This window comes from Hetaerina americana, unplaced genomic scaffold (assembly GCF_022747635.1).
Source record: "Hetaerina americana unplaced genomic scaffold, ioHetAmer1.1.p SCAF_29, whole genome shotgun sequence".
NCBI lineage: Eukaryota > Metazoa > Arthropoda > Insecta > Odonata > Calopterygidae > Hetaerina > Hetaerina americana.
Genome location: NW_027286863.1, coordinates 1118639 through 1137717, shown reverse-complemented (window position 1 = coordinate 1137717; position 19079 = coordinate 1118639). Strand labels below are relative to the sequence as shown.

Sequence of the window (19079 nt, the reverse complement as noted above, 5' to 3'; positions counted from 1 at the left end):
CCTAATGAGCCCCGCGAAGGGGACCTCTCCTCCTCGTCATGTTCATTCCCGCCACACATCCTTCGCCCCTCCCCCCCCTTGCCTCTCCCACACGTGAGCTTCCTCACCGCACTCGCTCCCCCTGCCACACCAGCACTGAGCCGCCACTCCCTCCCACCAGCACAGTGAATCGTGAGGCGGGTCGTCAAGCGAGCTTCTCCTCCGCAGTCGACCGGGGCATCCGAGCCAGAGAGGGAGCAATTTTGGCGGTCGCGTGTTCTCTCGCCGCATTCCGTCCTGCGCTTGTTCCTTCGGTGTTCCATCGAGTGTGCGTGATTGTGGGATAACTGTGTGACGTGCTTGACGCGGATCTGAAGATATCAGTGTTCTTCCGGTTTCCCTTCGAATCGACGCTCGTGTGCCCGAGTCACCTGGATCTCTCTCACCTCGACCTCTCTTCACCGGATAGGGATGACGAATCCTTCGTGACCCTTGTCCTCTGGGAATCCTCCGGAGTGTAGAAACGTGCAGAGGTTTGGTCCATCCGCGAGACTGGTGTGAAGGTGAGTTCGGATATGAAAATGTTTTTATCTCCATCGAGCAAAACGTTGTATTGCTGGAGTTGGGACGAGTGTCTCACGTCCGTCTGCATGGGCGTCCCCGGAAACTCATTCAGGCAAGCGACGTTCGCGGAGGAAGAAGACGAGTCGCGACGACCAATCAATCGCTCATCCAGCGGGGCGTGTGTACGATTCCGCTCCACGTCTTCACTCTCGTTTGCGCATTTTCTTAATATATTCGTAGTGGAATCGTAAGACATTTTTGCGATGTTAGTTTTGGAGTGATGGTGACTGGTTATCCTTCCGATCGCTTCGTACTCCTCAAGACGTCGTCATAAGATTCTTAATGCTCTTTTGCGGGCGATTTCCGTCTTCTCTTCCACGTATGTCCGCACCCATCCCGCCGTGAGACTCTCGCCTTCCTCGGCTCTGTCCCCCATTTATTCCGTTAATCGCAGGACTTCGTCTAAATATTCCCGACCGCGCATACTCTTCCATATGAAGTCGTCCCGTCAAGCGTCACCGGGAGCCGTCTCTCAATGTCGCTGTTTTGGATCAGGTCTCCAGTAACTTTCTTACCGACCGAGTCACTGCTACCCAAGTGAAACTATGTTTTAAGTAGTAGTAGTAGTTTTGAGGGGAGGCGACCGACAGCTAAGGTCATTTGCGCCATAGGGGAAGGACAGGAAAGGATGAAGGGTGGAGAGAAACCCGGCGTCGGCATTAGCCTACTCTTTACGAAAGGCGCCAAGGGGTCCGCGGCTTAACGTCCCGTCCGACGGACGGCGTACTCACTCAAAGTGCCCTCCACAAAGCACCTCAAGTAGGGATCGAGATACCTCTGAAAAATATTCAACACCGCCGGGATTTGAACCCGCGCCCTCAAGGTGGGAAGCCAGTACGTTAGCCCCCGCACCATCTCGATCCCCCTATGTTTTAAATAACAAGGATAGGCAACACTTTTTCGATCGCGAAATAACTGATGTTTTCTTTTCGGAACATTAGCATTTCGGTTCGAGAAATTCTGAAACGTTCCTTACCGAGAGGTGTCAACGTCAAAAGCTTTAAATGTCTCGTACTCGTGAAGAATTTCATTCCTCACTTAAATGAGATGTTTTTGTGTCTTGAGCCATCAGGTTTTACTCGAGGGTGTGTGTAAAGTTTTGGTGGATTTTGTGTGGTGAAGGTGGGCTTTTATTTTTGGCTACGAAATGGTCGCCACTGGGATAAAAACTTGCCGTTGTACCGTTGGCCCAATGCACGCGCAGCTTTGCATGCATAAATAAATATATATATATATATGTATATATATATATATATATATATATATATGTATATATATATATATTTATATACATATATATATTTATATACATATATATATTTATATACATATATATATTTATATACATATATATGTTTATATATATGTATATATATATGTATATATATGTATATATATATATATATGTATATATATGTATATATATATATATATGTATATATATGTATATATATATATGTATATATATGTATATATATGTATATGTATATATATATATATATATATATATATATGTATGTATCTATATATAAAGAAAAATATATACATGTTGCAAGTGTATGGGATAGGTTTGTGAAAAGTACATATACATCTACTTAATACCCCGCAAGCCGCCGCAAGGGCGTGTGGCGGGGGGTGTCAGGACACCACCCGTAATTTAGAAAAGAAAAAAAACCGCATGCAATAATTAATTAATCGCATCTATATTATACGCACTAATTAGATCGCGAGCTACTCTCCAGAGATTTAGACAATAACTCGGAATGGTGCAATAAATGGGGATTAATATAGATAAATGCGCAGTTTTGAAATTTTGGAGCAAAGGAAGCGAGGAACAGGATTTAAACTACGAAATAGAGGGTTCAGTACTGACTACGGCCAATCTAGTTAAATATTTGGGGGTTGTTCTAACACCACGCCTTTCATGGGGAGCACATATCAGGACAATATGCGGATCAGCTTTAAAGGAACTTGGCTTCATAAAACGGGTGGTGGGGAAATGTAATGAGAAAGTTAAAGAGGGGTGTTAATTTTCTCTAGCTATACCTCATTTGGAATATTCCGCAAGTGTTGGGGATCCTTGGGAGAAAATTTGACAAAAAGAATTGGATAAATCCCAGAGAAAATCCACTAGATTCGTTAAAAATTGTTATGATAAGAACACAAGTGTGGCAGGTCTCTTAGGGGAATTAGGCTGGGAACCACTTGAAGTGCGGAGAGAACAAGCGAGGCTTAGACTTTTAGAAAGGTTCAGAACAAACGAGTTTAACTATGACACTGAAGGAATTATAATGGCCCCACACTACTTTGGTAGATCAGACCACAAAGATAAACTAAGGGAGATAGATTCCAGGACAGATAGGTACAAATACTCATTCTCTCCCCGAACAATCAGTAATCATAATAGCAAGAAACCGAAGTCGCTTTAGAAATAATTAAAACATTGAATATGCAAGTCGGAACAAAATTAAACACTGCAAAGATGTTGGGTATACTTTCAGGTGCATGTGTATGTTGGTAGTGTGAGTGTTTGCACGTGTGGGGTGTAAGTGTTCTTGCATAGATGTATGGCATGTTTTTTGTGGATGTATGCATTTGTGGTTATTGCATGCGGTTTTTTTTCTTTTCTAAATTACGTGTGGTGTCCTAACACCCCCTGCCACACGCCCTTGCGGGATATTAAGTAGATGTGGATGATTTGGCTTTCCTCGTCGTTTTGTTCTTTTTACGGGTATGACCTAACACCCCGCCGCACGCGCTTTCGGGGTATTGTGTGGATGTGGAAAACATGTCTATTTCGGCTGTTAGTTCTTTGTTTGAAGAGAATCTCCGTACCTTAGTTCACGTATTTTTGTCATGACAACAACACTTTTGAGTGGGAGTTAATTGTCGAGATAAAAGGTGACTTTCTTCCTTACCTTACCTAGCCCATTTTCGTGTATCTTTTGCTTTAGTAGGTCCAGGAGGTTAGCTTAATATTGTCCAGTAATTGTTTGACCAGTGGAAAGATAACCTATCATCAGATTATCCCTTTCATATTCCAGTAAACTGAAGCCATCACCTTTCCGGCCGACCATATTGCCTTTGCTTTCTTTGGTGTTCGTAAATCGACATGTTTTCACTGTTTTGGTTGCTGCTCGGTCTCGGGGGTTTAGTGGTGAATCCAATTTTCACCTGTGGTCAAAAAACTGGCGCAGAAAATCTTGCTGGTTACTCTTAAAACGGGTTCGGAAGTTTCCATTCTGACGTGTTTGTGATCCTGCGTCAAGGGTCGCGGCACCCGTCCATCAGTTAATTTTCTCACATCCAATTCCACTGGTTAATTAAAATATTCCCGTTTCGATGACATCCTAACCGTTTCAGGGATTTCTCGCTCGTTGTCGGAGCCCCTCCATTACCATTTTATGGACTTCAGCAATAATTTCTGGGACAGTGGCACATTTTGGCCGACCACTACGCGGATCATCCAAGCTGTCTGTCTCTGACAAACTTCAACTCGTTTGACCACTTGACAACAGTTGAAGATGAACTGTTGTTGGATGAAGGGATTTTTGCATGAGTGTGCGCGCCGCTGTGGGTGTAGTTTTCCATTTTGTTGTTTTGCATGTGGTATTGTTCCTTTTTACGGGTGGTGACCTAATACCCCCTGCCACACGCCCTCGAGGCGGCTTGCGGGGTATTATGTAGATGAAGCAGAGTCCCCCGGTGTGCTGAAGGGCAGCATGAATTTCCTTTGATTTCATTCCTATCTTTGCGAAGTAATTAGTCTCTGATCTCATTTCAATTTTTTCCATCTTCACCATGCGTTAATAGCAAACAATAGGCGTCCGCACCACATATCTCTTTCCAGAGCACTGACGTGTTACTTGTTTATTCATAAAGGATTACCTATTACTACGCGGGAAACTCACTGTTCTAGCGCTGACGTCTGGTTGTGAATCCGAGAACCTTTCCAACCACCCTCGTATTTTAAAATGTTTCTCCAGTTCGGAGAGACGTAGTCGAATATGCTTAATCACGCATGATTTCTCCTGAGCATGAAATAAAATTAGAACATATGTGGATGCGATGATTAGAAATGTCATTTCTGCGCAAGCCATAAGGGATCTTGGTAGTTATCATGAAGGACTACTTCTTTACAAGTAAGATGTATAGTCACCGGCGTTGCGTTATTAATTATATTATACAGTTATTTTGAAATATTTCATTACGTGACTCCTGCATGGTGTCATGGAAGATTTCGATTGGCTCGCCATGCTGCGATTGGAATCGTACGTGGACGGTGCGCGACGAGGAATTCCGTCGGCGTTCGTGGTGGTGTTTTCGGGGCACGTGTTGGGCGACATCGGGCGGACGAAATCAGGCATGGCGGGGATCCACGGATGTGTGAGACGAAGGGCAGGAGACCTTTTTCTTTTGGAATGTTTCGTTTGTTTTTCACGCGTTTCCTCCACCGCCCCAAGTCATCGGATGACGACAGCAGGCGTTTTGTCTTCAACCGAACTTGCTCTTCCTCCGTCGAGTCATTACTCCTCATTAGTCACTCTGTACTCCCGAGATATGTCCGTGGTGTTTGCACACTCCGTTCGCCGGCCCTTGTTATGCGCGCGTTTCATTTTTGTGAAGTGTGAGGGGCGGCGGTGGAGGGCCTGCGGTTCTCTTTTCTTACTAATTACGGGTGGTGTCCGAACACCCCCCGCCACACGCCCCTGCGGCGGCTTACGAGGTATCAAATAGATTTAGTTGTAGGAGGAATTCAACTTGCTAATTTATTTTTGCAAATAAAATCATTCGAGTAGGATTGTGTGTGGCCTCTGCCATTAGCACGGTTCGTTACTGACTTTTGTGCCATTCCTTTTAGAGGGTAGCTTTTGTTATCGCCATTCTCATTCCTTTCCGAGCTCGGTGACCATTAAGTTGGCATTTTATTGCGTCCGTTGTTTTTGGACCGACCGTTCTGTTCCGAGAAGAATTATTCGTGAGATCGAACTCGCATATTTCCTTCGGGGCTGAGTTTTGTTCTCTTAGTATTGAAGTTCGATAACTAGACCTAAGTCGTCCTGGTGCTGTGGTTGCGGAGGTATTTTTTCATTTGCATATCTTTTGCCCTATTCCAAGATTGCAATGCGTTGCGTTTCTTTACACCATCCGATCTAAATCGTGCTGAAGTGGGAGTGGCACGCTGTGCGTGTGTGTGTGGGCGTCCTAATGTCTTTGTGAATCGCTGCTTTGTCCACTGATAACCTGGGATTGCTGCTGACCTTTTCGCTTAGGTCGTTCGTGTATGCCAAGAAGTAATTAACGCACTCAGCCCGTCGACTTCTTCTATTTATTTACGGCTTTGTAATAAGTCGTCCCTTAGCCATCTAGTCACTTTTCCCGTCAACACCGTGATTATCTTGCTTTTTTGTTTTAATTTCTCGTGAGGGACTTAGTTGTAGGCGTTCTTGAAATTGAAAGGCGGCACTCGCTAAGGTATACCTTCACCCGATTTTAGGTTATTAATACATATACCCAGTTACGAGGGCGGTTCAATAAGTACCCGTATTTGACGACAAAATTCAGGCTGATTTAAAGGTTAGTTTAGATTCGGCAGCCATTCGAGTAAGACGTGTTTCGTCATTTTACGCTGAGATGGAAAAAGAGGAGTATCGTTCGGTAATTCGCTTTTTGTTTTTGGATGAGAAGAAATGCGAGGAGATAAAAGCAAAGTTGAATGCTGTTTATGGGGACACTTCGCCATCTATGACCACAGTTAGATATTGGATCAAGGAATTTAAATGTGGGCGAACATCTGTTTTTGATGAGGACCTGGACGCCCGGCAGACGTGGTTACCGAGGAAATCATTCAAAAAGTCCACGCCATGATGCTCGCCGATCGACGAACGAAAGTGCGAGGCCGTGGGAGTGTCGGCCGGAACGGCAATTGATATTTTACATGATAAGTTGGCGATGAAAAAATTGTCGGCCCGATGGGTGCTGTGATTGCTCACGATGGACAACACATTCATCCGGAGTTGTCGCCACCAAACTGCATGAACTACGGTATGAATTGCTGCCGCACCCCCCGTATTCACCCGATCTGGCTCCTTGCGACTTTTTTTTGTTTTCCGTAACCTGAAGGAATGGCTCGCGGGAAAAAAATTAGCTCAAACGAGGAAGTTATCGCCGAGACAGAGGCGTATTTGGGCGTTCGACAAATCCTATTTTTTGCAGGGGTAAAAAAAATGACCGAAACGTTGGGAGAAGTGTATCTTTCAAAAGGGGACTATGTTGGGAAAAAATGTTTTTGAAAAAAATGGTTCCTTCATTTCTAACACGGGTACTTATTGAACCGCCCTCGTATTTCGCTTAATCTCGTACTTTTCCTAAACCCGTGCTGGTTGCAGCCGAGTGCTTTCCTGCTGTCAAGAATGGCCATTACATTACCAGCAATACGGGTAGTTCGTTCTAAGAATTTGCAGGAGATCGGGACCGAAGAAATTATTCTGTTAATACTGGGATCTTGTCGTCGTTTCTGTAGGGAGGGGTCACATGGGCCAAGTTCCAGTCGCGATATATTGACCCTTCATCTATCGAAAATCGTTTGTAGGATAAAGTTAGGTCTTCCGTTAGTCCTGTAGGTGTTCCCGTGGGGATTTTTTTCAGGCCTTATTTGCTTTATATTTCGGAAGTTTTTCCATTCTATTTTCTGGGACAATAATTTGTCTCCCATGAGCCCTTCAGGTGTGAGAGGGACTTCGTTTTTTGAAACATCATTTTTGGTGTTAAATAGCAACTTCGTAAAGTGTTGGTAACAATAAAAGCCTACCGCTGCCTCTTTGACAATTGATCGAATGGTGCTTTTATGCATTAATATATTAATGTAGACATTATGAAGATAGTATTACGTATTCAATTCACGCACCCCAACAATTAGGACTTCGGAATATTTGCCATTGCCGCAATGGTGTTTTCGATTATCAACAAAAATAAATTGAATACATATTATTTCACCCGTTCACATTTTTAAATGTTGTCATATTCGCGGTGCAAATTTTGAGCTGACACCGACGGTATGTCCGTCGCCACTGCGTCTTACTGCGACGTATCAAATGCATCAACCGAAATTTATTCAGCGGCACATTCAAATTCCTCATCAGCTATTAAGCTTGTTCGTCTTTTTGGTTTTCAGCGAATGTTGTTTCCCTTTTTCTAACAATTTAAATTCACTTCCTCACCTTTATCCCTTACCCATTCCACCTGGAGCTTGCACCCCCTGCCATCCACCTTTTTGCTGGATCGCGAGGTATTTTCGTAGTTGCAGATGAAGTCATCCCGAGCCACCAGGATCACGTCGCTCGTACCGTCGCGGAAGAAAAGAGAGCCTTTTGTTATTCACCTACATCTACAAAACACCCCGCAAGGGCGGGTGGCGGGGGGTGTTAGGTCACCACCCGTAAAAGAGAACGAAACCACATGCAAAATCGACATATTGATGCTAGCTTACACCCATGGTGACGTATACATTCATGCAAAAGCCTTTTCGACTTATATGCATGCTAATACATACACTAGTAAAAATGTACCCAATAGCGTGCAAGCTAGAATTTGAAAAGTAAGAAGGCGACATTACCACGTGGACATGTAGCATACAATGGTCTCCACCCCCAAGGACACAGGTGATAGGGAATGTGACTCAGGGAATGTGACTCAACGCAAATTCATCGTGGCGTCTCCTTGATGCAGCATGTAGACAAATTGGCACGCTATTTGAGTTTTTAAGTGAATATTTTTTTCCTTTACCCTTCCCACCTGATGCATCCACTCATATCACGCATCCACCTGCCCCACATATTTTGGTTAATCGCGGAATATTTAGGTAGATGTACATGTACACACATCTATTGCAAATGTATTTGTGTGCTTTTAAATTATGAGATAGATTATTTCAATAGAGAGAAAAAAGAATGCCCAAGCTGATTTGCTTTGTCATCAAGATCTGATGGGTCAGTTGCAACTCCGGTTGAGATATATATTATTATAATAACATGAAAGTTATTGACATGCCAATTTTTCTTATCATCTGTAATACATTGACCCATCAATAACTTTTTTTCGGATACCTGAGTGAATTGCATGTATCGTTTGCGCTCTGCATGGAGCCCTCACTGTTTGAATGTTCCCTTCATCGCGTATTTCCTGATTGTCCTCCTCAATGGCCATTAGATGCCATTCGAACGCTTTGCGAACCAAGTAGTTTAAACGGAGAACAACTGAATCTCTATTGGCTCACAATTTCACGCTTGGCTTACTCATTGTGTGCGCCACTTCTATTCTTGGAAATGCTAAGCTCTCCTAATGGCATGGGGGGGGGGGAGTAATACCTTCCCCCGCCGTCTCAAATACGAGGAGCCACCCTCGCAATGACCCCCGGCCTTCCGATTCATTCCCTCCCCACCCTGCTGCATCCCCGTGGGCGCTGACAGCGTCGTCGCCCAGGCTCCAGAGAAAGCCACAACATTGAGTCGTTTATCCTGGAGTCATTAGGGAAGGAGGAGCAGGGACCTGTCTCGTGGTTTCCCTACCCCTAAGTAAGGGGCTGTTGGGGGGAGGCACGCGCAGGGAGGGTGTTGCCGAGGGATATTTGGCAATGGTGTCAGGGATGGTGGGGATGTGTAGTGGCTCTATTGTCCTCGCAGGTTGAGATGAATATCGCGGTGGCCACAGTCTTCCTCTCGTCTTTGTCCTTTCTTTTATTTCACGGAGTACTTGAGAACGATAGGATTATCAGAGGCCCCCTTCAAACTTCTTCCCCGCGGTCCCTTCAGTTGTCGGGCACTGTTTTTTTGTTCAAGTATCTTCATGTGGATATGCTTCGTTTGCACTTTGGTGTATGGGATCCTCATGAAGTGGGCTTAATTTCGGAAATAGATCGAATACAATGAAGAGCAACTAGGTTTGTGTAAAATTGTTATGAACAAGGTAGCATGTTCAGCACACTATTGAAAGAATTAGGATGGGAGCCACTAGTTGACCGCCGGTTGAAATACAGGTTAAATTTACTGCGTAAATTTGAGACAGGCTACTTATCTTAGGATGTTAAAGAAATATTACAGGCCCCCACTTATTACGGTAGATCAGATAACCAGCGTAAGACTCGGGGAGATTTATTGTAGAAGTAATAGATTTAAAATGTCGTTTTTTCCTCGGACCATTCGAGATGATAACAGACATGACAGAAATTGCGAAGGAGATAGTTAGAATTGACAGTTTATATCTTTCATGTTATTTTTTAACTTGATAGGCCCGTCGTCATAACAGTTCTACCTACGTACGTAGAATATACCTACAGTTTGGGGGCCCGTGTGTGTTTTGGCGACCTTACCCACAGTGACGCTGCGCTCTCGGGTTAGAGGTATAGTACGGGGGCCCTGGGTGGGGATGATGGTGTTTGGGTCGACCCGTTCACAGACTTAAGTCGCCCCTGAATGAATGTGTTCATTGTCGATGCATGTTCCAGGAAAGAGACGGCCCTGGTGAGGGCCGATTCTTTCCTGGAACACGCCTCCACCGCTCCAACGCAGTTTTATTGCCCGGGTCATTCATTGTTCCATTGAACCCATATCATCCCGTTCGCTGTGGTCGCTCGACCTTGCCCTCTCGAAGTGCCTCGTCTTGCGCCGCGAAGGCATCTAATGGCGGCGTCTTTTGAACGAACCATGTCACTTTGCCCCGAACATTTTGGGCCGATCAAAATTAATTCCTATTACCACTGAAAGCAAGCATACAACTCATTGAATGATTCGGTGTGACTTGCCAACCATCCCTTCAGCTAGAGCTAAGATGCGATGGGCAGGAAGTAAATCGTGATTGATAGCCTCCTGGGAGGAGGCGATTAGCGGGAGGAATAAAGCTGTGTTCTGCAAGCATTTCATTTTCCATGATAAGCAGTGCTCGATTAGAAGACGCCGCTGGGTGAAGGAAGGTAAATTTTATTGAAATAATTTTTAAGTTCTCAGTGTAAAGATTTAAATGTTCACTGCGTTGTTTGAGTCCCCGGTTTTAAATCGGCTGTCAGTGTATACATTCTTTTGACCGCAGACACCTCGAAACCCATCTTTTTCTGACCCTTAGTGTCTGGGATTATGCTTTCATTTTGTTTTATCTTACTCATTCAAGATTCCGAGGCCCCGATATGTCATGCTCCTCTCTCGGCAGGCAACACATTTTTTTACAACACAAAAGGAACGATAAATTAAGAAAGAATAATGGGCAATAAGAAGTCGAATCCTCTATCATGTGATTTTTGCGGGATCTTATTTGTAGGAAGTCGGAAAAAGAGGTCACATGGGGTTAAGTTCAAAGGTTAAATTCGAGGAGTGGGTGAGAGTGAAGTTCCCGCCGACGACCTTGATTTCGGAAAACAGGTTTCCGATAGGGGCACCACTGATTTGTCGAAAAGTTTTTCTTGTCTACCAAGGGCATAGTTGGATATGCATCTGTAAAGTTAATATTTTAAATATGTTATATTACAATCGTGCTAAATTTTTAAGCAATCAATTATTACATTTTTTCTCTTTCTTACTGATTTTTTCAAACTGGCGAGTGTTTCGTCAACAATTTCGAATCTCGTTCATCACTCATTGTGTAAATCGGTTACCAAGCCTGGGATTGGTTTTTCGCAGCTCGTCTTTCATTCCTCTTCATCTGCGTTATACTTTTAGCGTAACTTTTTTACAAATTGAGTAGCTTCAGGCGCGATGTGGTGGAAGTCGAACATAATGAATCTCTGATCGCAGCACTATCTAGCGGAAAAGTGCTACGATCAGTTATTCATAACATTTTTACATTACGTTATTCATTTCATTATTGCATCTAGGCAGTTTTATATGGTAATTAATTACTGATGTGAGCATTTCATTTGCTGATTGTCACAGTTGAGTATTATTTACAATTATTTTTGGTATGCGTCTCTCAAAATATTTCCTTGGTCTTCATTCGTAGCAGCTAAGGGAGTGTTATTTCAATCTCGTGCCTAATCCCGACTCTAAAAGGGGCACTTAAGGCGAGGCATTATTGTGCAGTTACTTCCAATTGCTGGTTTTTCATGTGCCAAAATGTACTAGGTTAGTATAATAAGTATCGGTAACAATTATTCCTAGCGTGTGCATGAAGTGCTGAATTCAGACCTGCGCTAAACTCGTCCTCCAGAAGGTCTTTGGACGGACGACCAAAAGAGTAGAGTCGAGGGTGACTGCTTGCGAAGACCTATAACAGCATCGCGACGATTCCCCAACCCCCTTAACAGTCCCAACTTGCCACCAGAAAACTGTTTTCTATTCCTAAAAATGAAATCCTCCCTCAAGAAGACACTGCCGTGTGACCCTATGTCCCGTCAAAGAAGCTTGCATGCATACCATTAAGGACCTTGCGGAATCCGCCAACCAGGGAGCCTTCGAGGGGTGTAAAAGCCGCTCTGGCAAAATTAGAATTGAATTCTCATTTAGAATATGCTGCATGTATATGGGATCCTCACGAAGTTGGATTAATTACCGAATCGAATCGCGTGCAGCGTAGAGGAACTAGATTTGTATTACCTTGTTATGATAAACTTAGCAGCGTATCCAAAATATTAGAGCAGCTAGGCTGGGAATCACTCACGGAGAGAAGGTTAACTTACAGATTGATGCTCTTGCATAAATTGGAACAAGGTTTCTTTAGCAAAGATATTGAAAATGTATTATTACCCCCATCGTACAACGGTAGGAGAGATCATGCTGATAAAATTAGAGAGATTAAGTGCAGAACAAATAGATTTAAGAATTCATATTTTCCACGAACAATAAGGGATCATATTAGTGGTAGGGTCATGTTAGGGTAACATTATTCTGATGTGTGTTCACCCCCTACCACACACCCTGGCGGTGGCTTGCTGGGTATATATGAATTAAAAAAATAAAAAAGTACAGCTACACAAATGCCGTAAATCGAGTAAATTCTGAACTGATAAGTATTGGGGTATAACATAAATATTATTCTACGTCTACGCATCATGTCTTGGGTAAGATATTAAATACTAGAATCTTAGAGAGTATCCAAGCTCTTTCCTTGTTCGAAAATGCAACATGAAGTAACTAAATGCATGCTTTTAAAAATGCTTTTAATTATTCGGTAATATACAATTTGTGTACCTCCAAACGTGTACCCAACTTCTCGTTTTCATGTTAAGTATTTTTTTAATACCTCATTAATTATATTTCAATTCCTTTCTAATGTCCACCTTTTTTGCGTTGGTAAATAGTCTTGATCAATAACTATGTCAGCGAATTTCTGCGTGATGTGTGATACTGTTTTCATTCCACGTATATAAACTTGAAATCTCCTCTGCTCCGGTCACTGTCGTGATCGTGCGAATGAATCCGAGGCACTTGTCACTCTCATCCGTGAATTCGCCGTTCATTTTTGGCTAGGGCCCCTCGGAGGTAGACGAGGTGATCACCCCTCTCTTTCACTCAACGTGCCACCGCCCTTGGCTTGCAACCAGCACGCCTTCGCCGACAAGTTCCTCCCCACGGTCCCCATCCGCGCCGTTCGTCAGTGGAGGCTCGTGCGGGACCTCTCCCACTTCCGCTTCCCGAACAATTACCTCAAGAAGTTTCACCACTTCCTACTTTCATGCCTTTTTCTCATGCGCTCATTGTCCACCACTTTTGAAGATCAGTGATGGCACGGGGTGTGAATGAATGTGAACAAGACAAAGATTAATAGGTTTCCGATGAAGGGAAAAGTCAAATCAAACGTTAAAATAGGAGCTACTGAAATGTAATGATTGAATTTGTATTTCCACATATTTTATTTAAAAACACAACCCAGGTTTCGATGTTTAATGTCGTCATCAGGTTGTCCTCATTTTATTTTATTCATATATAACCTGCAAGCCACCGCCAGGGTATGTGGCAGGGGGTGAATATACACCAGACTAATAAGTTTATTAATAAGATCTTCTGAATAGCCATTTTTAACTGCTAACGTTTTAACTGCATGAAGTTCCTTATTTATATCGAATTTTGACGCAGGGATCGAAGCTAAACGGTGGATCATTGCATGAAATAGCGAAAGCTTTTGGGCGAACCAATGCCTTGAATAGGATTTAATTAATTTGCCCGTATACATTTCCTTCCTGAAAATGGAATACTGTAACCCCTCTTTGTCTTTACAAATGGATAAGTCGAGGGAATTCAGGGAGCCTCGGGGAACAGGGAGGTGACCATGGCTGATGACATGATGGCAATATGTACCATTAAAAATGAAATAAATTTGGGAAACAAACGTCTTTAGTAATGAGCTGAGTTCGCTCGTAACTGGCACTGGGATGAATTACCGGAGGAGGATGTCTTCGGCGAGGTTCACAGCTTCCATGGGTTGCGGCACGTTAGTGAAATGGTTGCGGACATCGAAGGAAACAAGCATGCACTTTTTCGGGATGGCCTTTTTCGTTGTTTTGTTGACAAGGTCCAAAGAATTCAACACAAAATATTCTGTGGAAAATTTGGGAACCTCCGTGAAGAGTTCACCCCACGAAAATGCACGATGGCAACTCGGTAGATCATACCAAATGGCTTAAATAGCAGTGATCGACTCCGAAATGGACAGCTTCAGATACTCATGCTTGCCTGAAACGCGGCAAATAGTTCCAGAATGACCACAGGATGAAGAACTCGAGCACGGAAACTTAAAGACTATGGCTCTTAATCAGACTACAACGCAATTATTTGCATTTACAGGAGATGAGAATGGCGTCCAAGTACCCCCTGCCACACATCCCCGTGGCGACCGGTGAGGATGTGATATTTCTAGGTAGTCGTTCAACTAACTTTTTACGCTATTCATTAAATCCTTGGCCATCGATTCGTTTTCTCAGGCTGAGAAAACGACTTGATGGCCAAAATGATATTGAATGATACAGAAATATTGATATTTCTGAGAAATAGGTTCAAAATGACCCCTTTTTAATTCTTTCTGTGGCCGTTGCCATTTCCTCTAATTTTATTGACATGATATCTCCTGTCGTAGTACGATGGGGGTGATAATACATTTTCAAAATCACTGCTAAAGAGACCTTCCAATTTATGCAAGAGCTTCAATCTGTAAGTTAACCTTCTCTCCGTGAGTGATTCCCAGCCTAGCTGCTCTAATATTTTGGATACGCTGCTAAGTTTATCATAACAAGGTAATACGAATCTAGCTCCTCTGCGCTGCACGCGATTCGATTCGGTAATTAATCCAACTTCGTGAGGATCCTATTTATACTTGCAGCATATTCTAAATGAGGCCTAACCAACGACGGATAACATTTCTCTTTGACCTTTTCATCACATTTACCAAGTACTCCTCTGATAAATCCTAATTTTTTGTTAGCTTCTTCCTAATTTCCCCTAATGTGTTCCACCCTGGAGAGGTCGTGAGCGAGGGTAATGCCTAGGGGTTTAATTGAGTCTACACATTCCATTTCGGTGGTGTTCCCAATTCAGTAGGCGTTAGGGTAGGAATTGCTCTTTTTACAAAATTTATGACTACGCACTTTTTCAAATTCAGTTCTAATTTCCAAGTGTCTCACCAGCGTTTTATTGCATTAAGGTCTTCTGGCAAAGCTGATTTGTCCTCAGGATCACGGATATTACGGTAAACCACTGCATCATTTATGTATACCCTGTAAGCCACCACGAGAGTGTGTGGCAGGGGGTGAATACACAATAGAAGTAAAGAAGAAATAAAAGAGGTCCAATGGCCTTTCCCTGGGGATCACCTGAAGTAACTTCTGCTGCCTTTGAGCTAACTCCAACTACTCTTTGAACCCGACCATTCAATAAGTCTTTAATCCAACCCCAGATATTTTCATCTATGCCATATGCTTCTAGCTTTGTGAGTTGTTTACTATGAGGTACTTTGTCGAAGACTTCCTTAAAACCTAGAAAAATCGCGTCCACTGGAACATTGAAATGAGAATACCATGAGGAAAAAGCGCAAGTTGTGTCTCGCAGGATTTTCGGAAACCGTGCCGATTTCTTATTAAATACTTCTGATTATCGAGGTATCTCGAACTGGCTACGGGCATAGCCTTGCATGAAATGAATTTGTGAGAGAAATAGGTCTGTAATTTCTCCGTTCCTCCTAGTCTCTTTTTTTAATATTTGTGTTAGGTTAGCCATTTTCCAATCTCTGGGAACCCTGTGATCTACCAGCGACTTCTTAAATATTATTTCTAGATACGGCGCAATTTCCGAGGCTATGTACTTAAATATACGTGCGGGTGTTTTATTGGGCTCGGAGGATTTATTATGCTAAATATTTTCAGCAAACGTTCTATTGCATTTTATGAGATTTCAATTTTGGGCATTGGTTGATCCGCACGATTTGGTAAGCTATCGGGGGTGTTCTCTGAGATATTACGGACGACGCTTTGAAAGAAGGAATTGAATCAGCAGTTTGGAAAAAAGCCTTTTCCAAACTGCTGATTACTCTTTCGCCTTTATAATTTTTGAGCGAAGGAACAGTTTATTTATTTCCCTGAACTTCTCTGACTTATGACCAAAATACTCTTGGATTCTCTTTCAAATTTTCCTTTAATCTTTTCCTTTTGAATTCCCCTAACGCTCTCCAAAATTCGCTCTTGGCATTCGCCCGAGATATCTGATAATCAGAAGTGATCTAATTCCTTTTGCCGCTGAAGATGTCAATCCTAGTATTTTTCATCTTTCATAGCCTTTGACGTCGTAATGCTCTTCTAGCATCCGCTTTGTGCCAATGTGGTTCGGTGTTATCTTTGATAAATTTACTGGGTATGAACTTCTTGACTGCTGAGCGCGTGATCTCAAGGAAGTGATGCCATTTAACAAGATTTTAAGTTTTATTTTTAGGAGAAATGGTCATAAAATATTTGAGGTCATATATGAAAGTTTAGTTTTTAGGTGTTCTCTATATGCTGTTATATGATACACCCGTACGCTGATCGAACGTCTTTGACCCAGATTAAGCCATAGCCAGAAGATTGTGGCCTCCGAGTAAATAACACTGATGCCTGATAATTTATTTTTGCTGGAATGATCTGCTCCGACTATTATTTTGTAAACCCGACTGTTTTATTGATCATGATATCATCTACTCTATAAATAACTATTTCATTTGATTTTCATATTTTGATAATAAATCAACCTTTCTGGAAAAATGCGCCCTTTCCCACTACTACGATGTAGATTTCGCTGCTCTTTGGCCAGTCTTGAAAATGGCTGCGGTGTTCTCACCGCTTTAGGGGTTCGAAGTTCAAAAAAATAAGCTGCAAGTGAATCATGCTTAACAAACGAATGCTTAAGTGCCGGCCGTTCCTCTTTTTCTCTTTAATTTTGACTTCAGTGCACCTGACTGACAATAGCTTGGTTCCAATGACCCCAGAAAGGGAAAAATTCTCGGTTTTTCCCGGGGCCTATTTATTTCCCCGAGCGTGTGTATGCATTCCGGGAGAGGGTCGGCTCATTCCGCGCGGCCCGCTCGCCGCCTTTTGCCCTAATCCATCTCCGCCTCTTCGTGCGTTCCTCGCCTTCCTCTTCCTCCCCACCTCTCGGGTTCGCGCGCCCCCCCACGCATTCCACCGCGAGGCGGCCCGCGCTCTCCAGTGCGCCCCCTCCTTTCTCGCCCCCCCGAGTTGTCCCTCCGAGCGAATCGGAAGGGGGAGGAGGTCTCACGAACATGGGGGAGGGACGCGGATGGCGGTCGTGCCCTCCCCCACATTCCTCACCCCGGGTCTCATTTGCCAGGAGCCGATGTAGGATTACAAAGGCTCCCACACCCCCCGCTGTCTGGTAACAGTCTCCTCTTCATCCCCGCAGCGATGGCGAGAGGCCATGGGACAGGGAGAGTGAGAGGTGGGAAATTTCGAATTTGGGAAAACCGAAATCCCCGCGTGACTTCTCCCCAAGCCAGGCGCGCGTTTCGAACCCATTGTGGAAAGGAGGAAGGGCGCGCGGTGCTCGTCAGCTTCTCCCAGGGAGATTTTCATTCCAGGAGACTTTAACGCTCGGTGAAAACCTTGGGTAGATTGGCAACTAAATTCCGAACAATGTATGGCAAGCTGAGGTGAATTTAACTGGATCTATGATGGATTGGAAAGCCTCTCTCAGCATCCACGTTATCGCGTTATTTTACTTGTCACAAATCCTGGTGTGCGGAAGTCTGTCCGTGTAGATCATCTATTTATCAGTTATCATTGTGGATGTGGGGTAATTTTCGTACTATTTAATCATTGACTACACGAATGTACTTAAACGTTATTGAACGAATTAGTTTCGTCTAAAAATACTGTGATTATTTTCAAAGATAACTTTGAGTTTAGATAAAATTAATGGCCCAGATAAATAAGTGACGAATATAAATGGCTATCAGGTTGAATATACTCTTATCCTTTGGTCGATAAGTTTCGAGGTTAGGGCTCGGAAGTTTATCTATGTGGGTTTGGCGACTCTCGCGTCTCCTCTTCTCTCCTAGATGAATCTTTACTGATATTGCCAAACAGTTTCATTATATAATTGGGATTAGGCAGTAGCACGCATTAGCGTCTTCCATCAGCGAAGGAAACAAGGCGGGCGCCGAGAGCCGCGGGCGCCTCTTGAGAGCTTTTGGACACATGCGTGCATAAATAGATGAAATGAAGTTTCCGTAGTTTGTTCTCAAAGAGTTCGTTTGTTGGCCAGTGACTTCCATCAATGCGTATCACTTCATTATATAATGGCCAGAGAGAGACGTAAGAAAGCGAATGGATTTTGAAATAGGGTTACCTGGTGTGTATAGGGTCAAAATTCGACGACGCATTCTATTCCTGAAGAAAATCCAGTTGTATGAGAATACGCTGAAACTTACATCTGGTGTCGTTGCGCTCAGTTATTCATAAATGAGGTTCCGTTGCGGGATGTTTGTGGCGTTTATATAACCTATCCAACAAGAGGATCTTAACGTGGCAGGCATGACTTAGAATTTCAGGTAAAGGCACTGGGCACCTAAGTTTCCTTGCAACACCGAGGTAATTATTACGGTATCGAATTTTTCCGACCATCCGGATAAAATAGAGACTCCGCCACGGACATTCAAATGATCGTTCTTCCTTCACGCACGATAATATAACAAAATTCCACCCAAAATCCAAAAAAATGAAATCAACTTAAATACTCAACTTGGGTTTGATGAATTGGCCAAACAACAATCATTGGATAGTGTATATATATATATATATATATATATATATATGGGCATGAATGTGAGTGTTCCTTTTAATACGCTGACGTGTAATCAACTGTATTCATAGTCTAATATTATAGGGTAGTGCCCTAACATTCCCGCCTCATACCCTTGCGGAGTAATCATCTGCATAATACCCCGCAAATTATGCAGATAGGAGGTACTGCAAGATAATTACATGCTACAATATTCAATGACAGGATACTTGT

General features: G+C 43.2%; 1 protein-coding gene across 1 annotated transcript in view; it reads left to right on the top strand.

Moving 5' to 3' along the window:
* The first annotated feature begins 308 nt into the window (after positions 1 to 308).
* The window catches only part of LOC139689908 (serine protease gd-like), a 52600-nt gene continuing 33829 nt past the window's right edge, over positions 309 to 19079 (top strand). Inside the window, exon 1 of the mRNA XM_071587027.1 lies at positions 309 to 542. The gene's annotated coding sequence lies outside the window, so the exon portion shown is untranslated. The remainder of the gene's footprint in view (positions 543 to 19079) is intronic.